The following is an 11287-nucleotide window of genomic DNA, read 5'->3' as shown; positions in this document are numbered from 1 at the left end:
GAGGATCTCTGACATAGCAGTCCTCAAAGTATGGTCTGAAGACCCTGGGTACCCTGAGACCTCTTCAGTTAGGTTAAACTATTTTTATATTCATACTAAGATATTATTTGCCTTTCTTAACTTAATTTCCTCAAAAGGACAATGAAGTTTTCCAAAGGTTGCATGACATGTAATATCACAACTCACTGAGTAGAGTTGTCTACATAACACTGTTGTTGCCTTCTATTAAACCAGACACCAAAGACATTTGGAAAAGTCATTCTTCTTAATTTATTTCCTAAAAGTGTACTTTTTATAAAAAGGTTTTATTTAGGAGCTCCTGGATGGTACAGGGGGTTAAGCAGCAGCCTTAGGCTCAGGTCCTGATCTCAGGTCGTGGGATCGAGTCCTGCATCAGGCTCCCTGCTCAGCAGGAAGTCTGTTTCTCTCTCTCCCTCTGCCTCTGCTGCTCCCCCTGCTTGTGGTCTCTCTCTCTCTCTCCCTCTCTCTCCCTGTCACATAAATAAATAACATCTTAAAAAAAGAAAATATTTTGTTTATAGTAATATATACTGGGCCTGTTTTATTTTTAAATTATTTAATAAATAGAAATGTTTTAATTTCTCAATTTCAGTTTCTTCTCTGGTAAGCCAGCCGTATGCTGATAAACAAGCTCACACACACACACACACACACACACACACACACACCCTATTGGCAGCATCTGCCAAGTTCCATGATCTAAGTATTCCTTCCAGAGGGATGCCTGGGTGGCTCAGTTGGTTAAGCATCTGCCTTTGGCTCAGTCCCACATCCGTCTCCTTGCTCAGCAGGAAGCCTGCTTCTCTCTCTGCTGCAGTATCCCCTGCTTATGCTCGCTCGCTCTCTCTCTGACAAATAAATAAATAAATTAATTAATAAAATCTTTAAAAACAAACAAACAAACAAACATTCCCTCATGGTTAATTTCATGCTATCAGTGGTTTAACTATAAGGGTATTTAACAACTGGCTCACAACATAGACCGATTGCCACACCACCACCAACACCACCACCACCAACAACAACAATAACAACACAAAGCTCTACAGGGCCCTGAGAACTTTGGAGTATAAAAGGGTCCTGGGACCACAATTTAATAACTGCTGTTCTAATAAAAGTACTTCTTTACAAATACGACCGTGAAAGCCAGATCCTCTTATCTGAGGTAAGTGTCTGGCCCCAGGTGAACAAAGTAATCAAATGTAGAATCTAGACTAGAACCCACACCGCTTTGCTACTATTTCTCAAGTCTAAACTGGAAAGAAAATGAGTATTTTCCCAGCACAGTGAAGCACCTAAATCTGATTTGATGTGAAAGATAGGGAGAGTATGGTGATGAACAGTAGAGATGAGAGAAGGAAAAAAAGAATTTTTATGAGAAGTCTCAAAAGCCATAAAAGTCATAAGGATTTTTTTAAAATAAAAAGATTCTAGAAATAAGCAAAATTAATAGGAAAAGTAGCTTCCTAAGACCAAAGCCTCTCAATTCCTTAAATCTCCATCCCCAGTGAAAAGAATGTTCTAACAAAAGGCATAATCCTTTCTAAAGAAATAAATCACAAGTCAAATAAACACAGGGTATTACGCAGTTCCCCTTTACTTGAAGGATGGGGGCACAACAGTCTACTCTGTAGGAGGACAGTTACAGCCTGACGCCCTTAGGACACACTCTATGACATCACCACAAACCAAAGTCAATCTCCAAAGGAGAGATACTCAATCCTACCTGTAGAAGTTAAGTCCCCTCATTTACTCACCACTTCCTAAGGAGATGGACAGAGAAACCTTGAGCCAAATCTACCCTATCTGAATCAATCCAGGGTGTTCTCCGGATAGAGTCACATAAGCTTTATTATGCCATAGTCCTATGAAAGCCCATGGAGTATAAGAGTCAGCTGACCTGGGGACAGCATGCTAGTAAATCCCATATAAAATTTATAGCAATCTGGGGAACACAGTCCTAGTTCCCATTAGTAAGTCACTGTGGCTCCCTTAAAATTCCATGTGTTTCCTGATCCAGCAAGTTTCGTGGAAATGGAGAGTATGACAGACTTTCAGGAGCCAAACGACATCTCAAACCATAGATCAAGACACCACATTGATCACCACAGCGAGTGTTCAGCAACTGCACGTTGTGTGTGAACATAGGATATTTAAAGAAATCACTGATAGCTATGACACAATAGTCAACTAAACAGAATTTACATTACATACCACATACATTACATACCACAACAAAAATTATTCATTTTCTACCCCCTCTCTAAATGATCCAGTCTATCTTATTTTTTTTCATAATACTGATCACGGTCTGAAGTACATATTTATATTTTCTTTTTGTTTGTTTTTCTTTAATCTCTTCACCCACTCACAGAATATAAACTAGGAGAACAGGAACTATATCCCTAGAAAGTGCGGCAATGCCTGCCACATGTAGGATCTTCATAAATAATCCGCTGAGTGCACAAATGTATGAACCCAAGGTCAGCCTCTCCTCTATTCCATTTTTCCTTGTCTTCCATCTTCCAAATCTCATGTGAATGTTTCTCGTTGGCAGACCCTAAACTGGAACCATATGGAGAACGGGGACTTGGGAAATGCAATTCCTTATTTCTCCCCTGCCTGAGAATGTGCTGGTGGTGAACCTAACCTGAAAACAGATGACCGGCCACGAGAGGTTTGTACTCTGGGTCTCACCCCAGGCTCCCATCATGCTACTTCAACAAGATGGTTATAAAAAGTCTCCTAACATCTCCAGAGCTCCCATCCGACATAAATGCGAAAGCACTATTGTCCTGTAGAAAAAGTCTCTCAAAGTCTACAAGAAACAAAATGGAACAGTGAGAGTCCCCCTCCATAGGTATTATGTAACTGAAGTGATACTGAATTCCGTTAAGAACAGAAACCAGAAGTAAAAAACAGAAGGGCAGAACAAAGAAGGTGGTAGTGATTTTAACCGTATTCTACTGCTTAATGAGCGCCACTCCTGATGTCAGAGCAGGCAGGAAATGGGGCCGGTGTGATCGGCATGCAGGTGTGTAAGCAGCTAATGGAAGTGACAGCTAAGATGACATGTAACCAAGGTGTTGAAAAATGAATTATCCATGTGGTTTAAATGGGCCAAATGATATATTGGAACACTGTGTGGTTTAACACAAAGCATGGCATTCAAGATGGAAGGTTCAAATCCTAATCCTGGCTCTCGCACAGACCACTTTTCCGAAACTGAATGAGTCATTTAAACCACACCATACTGTGGTTTCTCTCTCAGTCAAATCAGTGCAGCAAAATGGATTGCCCAGTCACAACACAGGATATTGCAAGGAAACTAGGGTGGTGACAACAAAAGTAGCCTATTCTGAATACTGCAAGGTGCACATGTTGTGCAAGACAACGTCTCTTACGTGTGATTGTCAAGGTAAGGCTCTTAAGAAATTAATTCGTTTTTCAAACTAAAACCCCATTTTTCTAAACTGCTGCAGTGCATTAGAAACTTTGCTCTTCATTGCTTTAATTCTGAATTCCCTCTTCGTATGAATTTACATTACATACCACAAACATTCAGAATTAGAGAATTCATTTTAGTTACAGCAACTGTTGCCAGTAATTTGCAGTGTTTTACCATAGCCTGCAAGATCTCCTCTGGCCAGAAATATGCATCCTTGTCCCCGTCCTCACAATCTTATATTTAGTCCTTGCCAATAGGCCGTTTAGGTTGCTCCAAATCAAATAAACTCTGAAGCCCACACAGTAAGTATTAGATCATTACTGAGCAGGCGGTACACAGGCTGGAGGTACAAACAAAACTCAAGGCAAAAGGGAATCACCAGACCTGAAATCAGACACAGAGGCAATTATGGCGAACTGGCAAAAGCGTTAAGACAAGGCATTGAAAGAGCCGAAGTTAAATACCAGCTCTGTCACTTAGGGTCTGACCTCGGTCAGTCTCGAACAGGCCTCCGGACCTCAACTATAAAATTGGAATAATAATTATGCCAGGAAACCAGAGGCAAGAGGGTACACATTACTCAATTCAGCAAGCTCTGATTCTCTAGGCGGCAAAGGTTTAGAGCCACACTGCTTGGGGCTTAACTGCGGCTCTGACTCTAACTGTCTAACCTCGGGCAAGGTACTTAACCTCTCTATGCCTCAGTTTTCTTAATCTCAAGCAGTAAGACTGGACCCTCACACTGAGGTGAGAACGAAATGAATGAACCTCAATAAATAAAGCATGTAGAAGCCAGTGGCACGTGGTAACATTCAATAAACACTGGTTGTTACTACCATATGCCAGGCACAGAGGACCCAAAGATCAGATAAGATAACATCCACACCCAAAAGAAGCCATAATATTTATTTTCCAAGATCTTTGTCAGATTCATGACTCCTTTAATTTTAGTTAATTTTAGTTTTGTTTTCCCATTGCTCATTCTGTTCCTTACAGCCAAGGAAATTTCATAAAATCTGGGAGTTAACTGCGAAGAGGTTCCTTGCCTGTCATTTGCAAGATCTCTCTTCCAAGAAATACTCCTCGGTGACAGTGGTATTAATTCTCTCCGCAGCAATTGCTGTATCACAGAGAACAAACCACCATGGGACCAAAAACAAGAGCAGTGAAAGATGCACCAAAATCAGAGCAGTTTTTATAACCTTGTTAGAAATAAGGGGTGGCAAATAAAATATATATATATTATTCTTTAACTGAATCTGTTCTTTACTAAAGACTCTCATGAGTGAGGAACAAAAACCGAGGTTAATGAACTCTAAATTAAAGGCACTGTGAAATGTTATTATTACGGTAGGTTTCCTAATCCAGTATTTCATAGTAATGACTATAAACCATTTGCCCTCGTTCTTAAACCTCTAGCCCTCCTACTATGCCCTGCTCTCTCAGATGTCCTCACTGGAAGCCCCATGTTTCTATGAAAGACACTAAATGGACTTCCCATTGCCAAATGTATACATTTGCTTTCGTTAGTTTCCCTCCTATCCTTTGTTTTTGTGCATCATTCTTCCACAAATGGAACAAGTATCCCTCTTTCTCACAAAGACTATCCCTGGGTAAGAAATCCCATCCCCTACTCTGCTTCCCCCATACTGAATTATTGCTTTCCCTTCCTGTAGCTGCCCTGTCCCTTTCCATGGGCTCCTCCCATTCAGCATATAAACTTCATCAAGGGTTTCAAATTGTAAAATGCAAAAAAAGAAAAAGAAGTTTTCCCTCAGTCCCACACACTCTTCTGACTTCAATCTACCTTTCTCATCTTTTTGAAAGCCACAGTTCTCAAAGCAGCTATCTACAAGGGACATCGCTATTTCTTCACTCCTCTTTTTCACTTTAACTCATTCAAAGCAGGCTCCTGTTCCACTGACACTGCTCTTGCTGAGCTATCCAACGATCTCCACCTGTACCTCCAAGTCCAACAGACTCCGCGGTTTTTACGAGTCGTGACCTGTCAGTGGCATCTGACTTTGTGAACCACTTCCTCCTTTAAACACACATACCCACCCCCACACACATACACTTTTTAGTCTGTGTCAGCACAGTACAAACTCCTGATCTTCTACCTAGTGCTTTAGCTGTTTAACCCAGGTTTCTAAAAAAAAAAAGAAAGAAAGAAAGAAAGAAAGAAAAACCCAAATACCTAGGTCTCTTTGTGGGCACCTCCTAAACTTTGAAATTTACCAGCACTACCCTCAAGACTCCATGTTCATCTCTTTCTCCACAGCCCCCTATGTGATCTCACATATATCCACGGCTTCGGTACATCTCACCTCCAGTCCAGACTCTCAACGTGTCTGATCTTCAGATCTGTAACATACTCAAAAAGTGCCGTATATCTCTACTTGAGATGTCTCACAGGCATCCTCAAAATTAGTTTTCCAAAACTAATGGAGTGTCTCCATTGACACAAGCGCTCAAACCAGTACTTGGGGAATAATCCTTAAATCTACCCTCCTACTCCCTGCAGCTAATCCATTACCAAATAATTTCAACTTCCTCATTTATCAGCTCAAACATTATTTCCCAATAGACTTCCTTGTATCCAAAGATATAATTAGCTCCCTCCCCTTCCCCTAAACTATGCGGTCCCATCCATAGCTTCCCTTCTCCAAGTCTACTACATAGAAATCCAAATCATCATTTCCTTCTGTTTGTATTTTACACTCATAATTTACACACTACCTGTCCTCCCACTAAGCAACTTGGGTTGCATGGACAGCTGTCCTCATGAACCTGCTCAGCTCATCTGAACTTCCCTCTGCAGATAATACCTTTTTCAATAATGCAGAATACTAGCTACCAATACCCAAAATAGAGTATATGACACTGAACAAATGCACATACACACACACACACACAACCTGAACTTGCACTGATAATGAAATATTAGTGATCATCAAATATATCTTAGAGATTAATGTCAATGTGATTTGCACACTACAGCCTACCATTCTCCTGCTGTTCAGCAACTGGGTCAACTCCTTCATTAAGCCACTTCTCACACTTGGGCCACTCAAACAATACTACTTGCTTCTTCTTCATACCTCACAAAGAATCCCTTTGTTTCAACCCGAAGTTGGTTCAAGTTCCCCTTTCTAGGGCAACCTGTTCTTATTTATCTTTGATTTTTCTACCATCTAGCAGATAGCCAGATACAAATATGCTCATATTATTTATTAATATAAATTGGAAAAACAGGAAAAGAGGCCACTCACTCATTAGTCTAAAAATAAAGATTTTTGTCTTATTTTCCATAAAGTTGGTAGAACGTTTAAGAAATTTCCTTAAATCTCAATAAGTGAATATTAATCAGCCAAGGGCAATATCATATATTCTAAGAAGGAAAAAAATACATTATTCTTTATTAGAAAATTAAAGAAAAGTAAAAATTAAAGATTAACGCTAACTAATGTGAAAAAATAAAACTGATATTTATGACTAATTTTTTAAAAGAATAAATAATAGGCCAATTCCCTTAGACTTTTTCGAAAAACATATAATGGAAAGTGTTTAAAGACACTAAAAAAAAAAATCAGGAAAAACACTGTCTTCACATACAATATTAATAGCCTAATGATGTTAAAAATAATTTAGCACTGCAAAACCAGGAAAAGAACATAAAGTTTTGGGGCTCCTGGGTGGCTCAGTAGGTTAAACATCTGCCTTCGGCTCAGGTCATAATCTTGGGATCTTGGGATCAAGTCCCTTGTTGCGCTTCCTGCTCAGCGGGGAGTCTGCTTCTCCCTTTTGAGTCTCTGCCCTCTGCCTCCTCCCGGCTGCTCACCCTCTCTGTCTCTCTGTCTCTCTCAAATAAATAAACTGAATCTTAAAAAAAAAAAAAAAAAAAAAAAAGAACATAAAGTCTTAATGAAGCTGTGCCTAATAGTAAGAAATCACATAGGGAGCAGCACCGTCTTCCTTTTTGCTGGGTATTTGGAGAACACTGCTGATTTTGTTGCAGGTGATCATGATATGCTTACATTGGCTGAACTCCAAATGTGTATTTAGATTATACAGACACATATATATGTTAATCATGAAGAGAAAATTATGAAACAGTGTTTTTCCTCAGAGTCTGTCTGGGTGAGTAGACATAAAAATAAAGAAATAACTTCAATAGATTTGTTTCTATGAATAACAAAATAATACAGAGGAAAGAGCATAATGAATGGGAAGGATGAATGGTTCAGACAGAACTGCATAAGAAAAGTGATCACCCCTGAATAAAGCACGGAAATTTGTTTAAATGTTTTGTCTATTGTCAAAGTGATACATTTTAATTGTTGAAAAATTGGGAAGTATGGGATAAAATAGCACCTGTAATCTAATACCACCACCTAGAGTTACACATGATAAAATTTTAGACTTTTCTCCATTGTTTTGTATCTTCCTCATGTCACTGGCTAACACTTTATCTTATAACTGTTTTTTACAGCACACATAATAGGCACTTTAAACAACCTGGTGAACTTGAAATACTTGTAAGTAAACTTGAAATCTTTTTTGTAAACATAGTTTGTATTGAAGCATCATATTAAGCTATTTGCTATAATACACTAGACCATCCTCTCATGGGAGGATATTTATTTCTGGTTTTGAGTATCCTAGAGTTATTAGAAACACAATTCTAATAAATAGTCATCTTCTTAAATCCCTGTCCTCATTGAAATTTGGTACAGAAATTTGGTACAGAAAGCACAAAGGAAAGAATGCTATCTTTTTTTTTTTTTTAAGATTTTATTTATTTATTTGACAGACAGAGATCACAAGTAGGCAGAGAGGCAGGCAGACAGAGAGAGAGGAGGAAGCAGGCTCCCTGCTGAGCAGAGAGCCCTGCCTGGCTGGATCCCAGGACCCTGGGATCATGACCTGAGCCGAAGGCAGAGGCTTTAACCCTCTGAGCTACCCAAGTGCCCCAATGCTACTTTTTTTAAAGATGAACAGAGTTTTCATTCAATGATCGACATTCAACACATGCCTGATGACAGGATAGGTGCTCTAGGCCTCTGGAAGAGAATGTACAAAAACATACAATATGGACGCATAATAAGGGCTTAAAATGCATAAGCACATTGTCTTGCTAATCCATAAGGATAAGTCAGGTGAGGAGGGATGGGGGATGAAGCTGAGGAAATACATAGGAACCAGATCATGAATATGCTTTTATGCCTTGATCAGTAACTTATCTTTTATCCTGCAGGCAATGGAAATTCAATAAATGTTTGCTCAATGTAATTGATTTACTCACTGAGGAAGAGTTTGCTTCCTTGAGTAAATAAGACTAATAGTGGGCTATCTAGCAAGGGCTCAGGTGAAAATATTCTTTCTTCAGGAAGTATACCTTATTTTCCTAGCTGAAATTAGAGGAAGCCCTCTTCCAACCCATCCCAGACCTCTAATTAGTTAATTTGCAAAAAAATTATAGCCACAAATATTTTTTGCATGCTCACACACATTGAATGTTAATGTTAAAACTTAGACAAATGTGAGTTACAAACTTTTGATTAGGGGCAGTCTTTTTTTTGGTTAGCTATCCTTCAATCAGAGTTCTACCTCCTGACCCTTTATACACAACACATCCATAACTCATAATATATGATAATCCTATTTTTTATTTCAAGATGGAGCAAGATGTTTAAAATGTGAAAAGCATTCTAGATGCAGTGAAAAAGTCTAGCCTTGAACATTTTATCACTCTTGTATTTTATGAATTTTCCCAACTTTCAAAATTTTCAATTCAATAGCAAATTTTTCTGAACAACTCATATACTAATTCTTAAAAATGCATTCTGCTTAGATTTTATTGTAAAAATAAATCTCATTTAAAACTCACAATTCATTAGTTTACTTAATATTGAAAGTTTTGAGTAGTCTTTTTAATTAGTGAAACTGGTGTAATCAGTTTGGTTTACTTGCCAGCATAATTAGACTTACGACTTAACAGGAAATCAGCACAAATGGAGCAAAAAGTGCACAGGTGTTAGAGAAGCAGAGTGGTTAGCTTGCAGTAGACAGTCATCGGTCTGCCTTGCAAAGGGAATGGGGGGCACTGGTAAGCCACGCAAGCCTCTTAAGTGGAGTTCTGCCAAGGGAGTTACTAATACAATTTCTCTTTTTTCCAAATTTCCAAAGCCCTTTACCTGAAAATCTCATCACTATCTATCCAAATATATAATTACTTAGGTACATGATCCTTCCCCCTTGAAAAAAATATATGGGTTAGCATAGAGAAGTGTTCATTAAACTTGTATCTTATTGTTGGTAAAGCCAAAAAGGTTGAATGAATTCTACATGGACTTTAAAAAATATAAATAGTGTTCAAATTAACAAAGACTTCCTATGTATCCTATTAATACTTTGTTGGGGGGGGGGTTCCCACATGCACTTCAATCAATTAAACTCAACTATGCAATAAATGTGATTTTTATGATTGGGTGACTTAATATATTTTTTTAATATAATGGTCATAAAAGGGATAATACAGAAAATCCTCTAGGACAACTGAGACCAGACAGTTCTGTGCTGGTTGTTCTGTCTTGGCATACTCCCACCCTACATATTCTCTATACGTCCTGCTCTTATCTCAGAAAACTATTTCAATCGGGCTATAGGACTCTGGAAGCCAGAGAGCCTTGGCCAATGGGAGGCATGACTGGATGGAAAGAGACAGTGGCCAGGAAATTTTGATCCCCACTTCCATCTTATTTCAGCAGCAAAATTTTAGCACTGGCCATGTCCCTTGACAACTCTATCTCCAGTAAGCTGTCTAGTTCTCAGAGGTTAGCCCACACTGGGCTCCAGAAAAACCATGTCCTCACCTTGTCCCACCAGATCGTGATTATTAATGGCTTCCTTGGGGTCCTCAGCATCCCTATTGGTTCTCTTAATCCTACCCACACTTGTATAAAAAGTCCCTCAACCAATTTTCTACATGATTATAGATGAGTATCTATTCTGTTTCCTGCCAGGATCCAGGCTGATACAACCACAAAGTATCAGCCTATAAATCCTTGCATTAAATTTCTGCTACTCAAAGGAACTTAAAAGTTTTTGCTTTTTTTTCCTACATGACTTATGTACCATTTAGGTCTAGCTGAGATCCTAGAGGGAAAAAGCACTCTGGGTATTTCATACAACTTGAAAAAAAAATTTCACAGTACTTACCAAAAAATTTATCATGATTCTACCCTTTGACCCAGAAATTCCACTACGTAGGCTTTACTGTTTAGTAATACCAGCATAAGTGTTTAATAATACACCTCAGGAATCACAAACTAAAGGGCCCATGAGAACCAGGCAGATGCTTTAAATGAGGACAGCCTGTTAGATGCAATGCAACAGAGAAGGTAGGGACTATGGCAAGTGGAATAGATAGCAATTTATAATTGCTGTGGTCTCAACTCTGCCAAAGCTAGTTACTGCAATTCAAGAACTAGACCCAATGGTTGTTGATCGTTAGATTTTTTAAGAGAAGCCAAAAACCTGGATTTTCATCTAAATTCCCTTGATTTATAAATGTTGATTCAATTAAAAAATATTTTTTTTAAATGACTTGGAGCCAAAACCAGATGAATCTGCTCTTAATATGGCCCTCTGGGGGCCAGTTTCTGAACATTGATGGATGTTTAAGAATGTTATTGACTGCTTTTTTGAAACAGTAAACATTTAGAGACAAAGTAAATGGCAATCATGATTTAGATTTTATAATGTACACCTTGTAGGGACTAGTTTGTAACAATTACAAGAACAAGGCAGTTCTAG

Source organism: Lontra canadensis, unplaced genomic scaffold, assembly GCF_010015895.1.
Source record: "Lontra canadensis isolate GAN:19392208 unplaced genomic scaffold, GSC_riverotter_1.0 scaffold15, whole genome shotgun sequence".
NCBI lineage: Eukaryota > Metazoa > Chordata > Mammalia > Carnivora > Mustelidae > Lontra > Lontra canadensis.
This window is presented reverse-complemented; position numbering follows the sequence as displayed.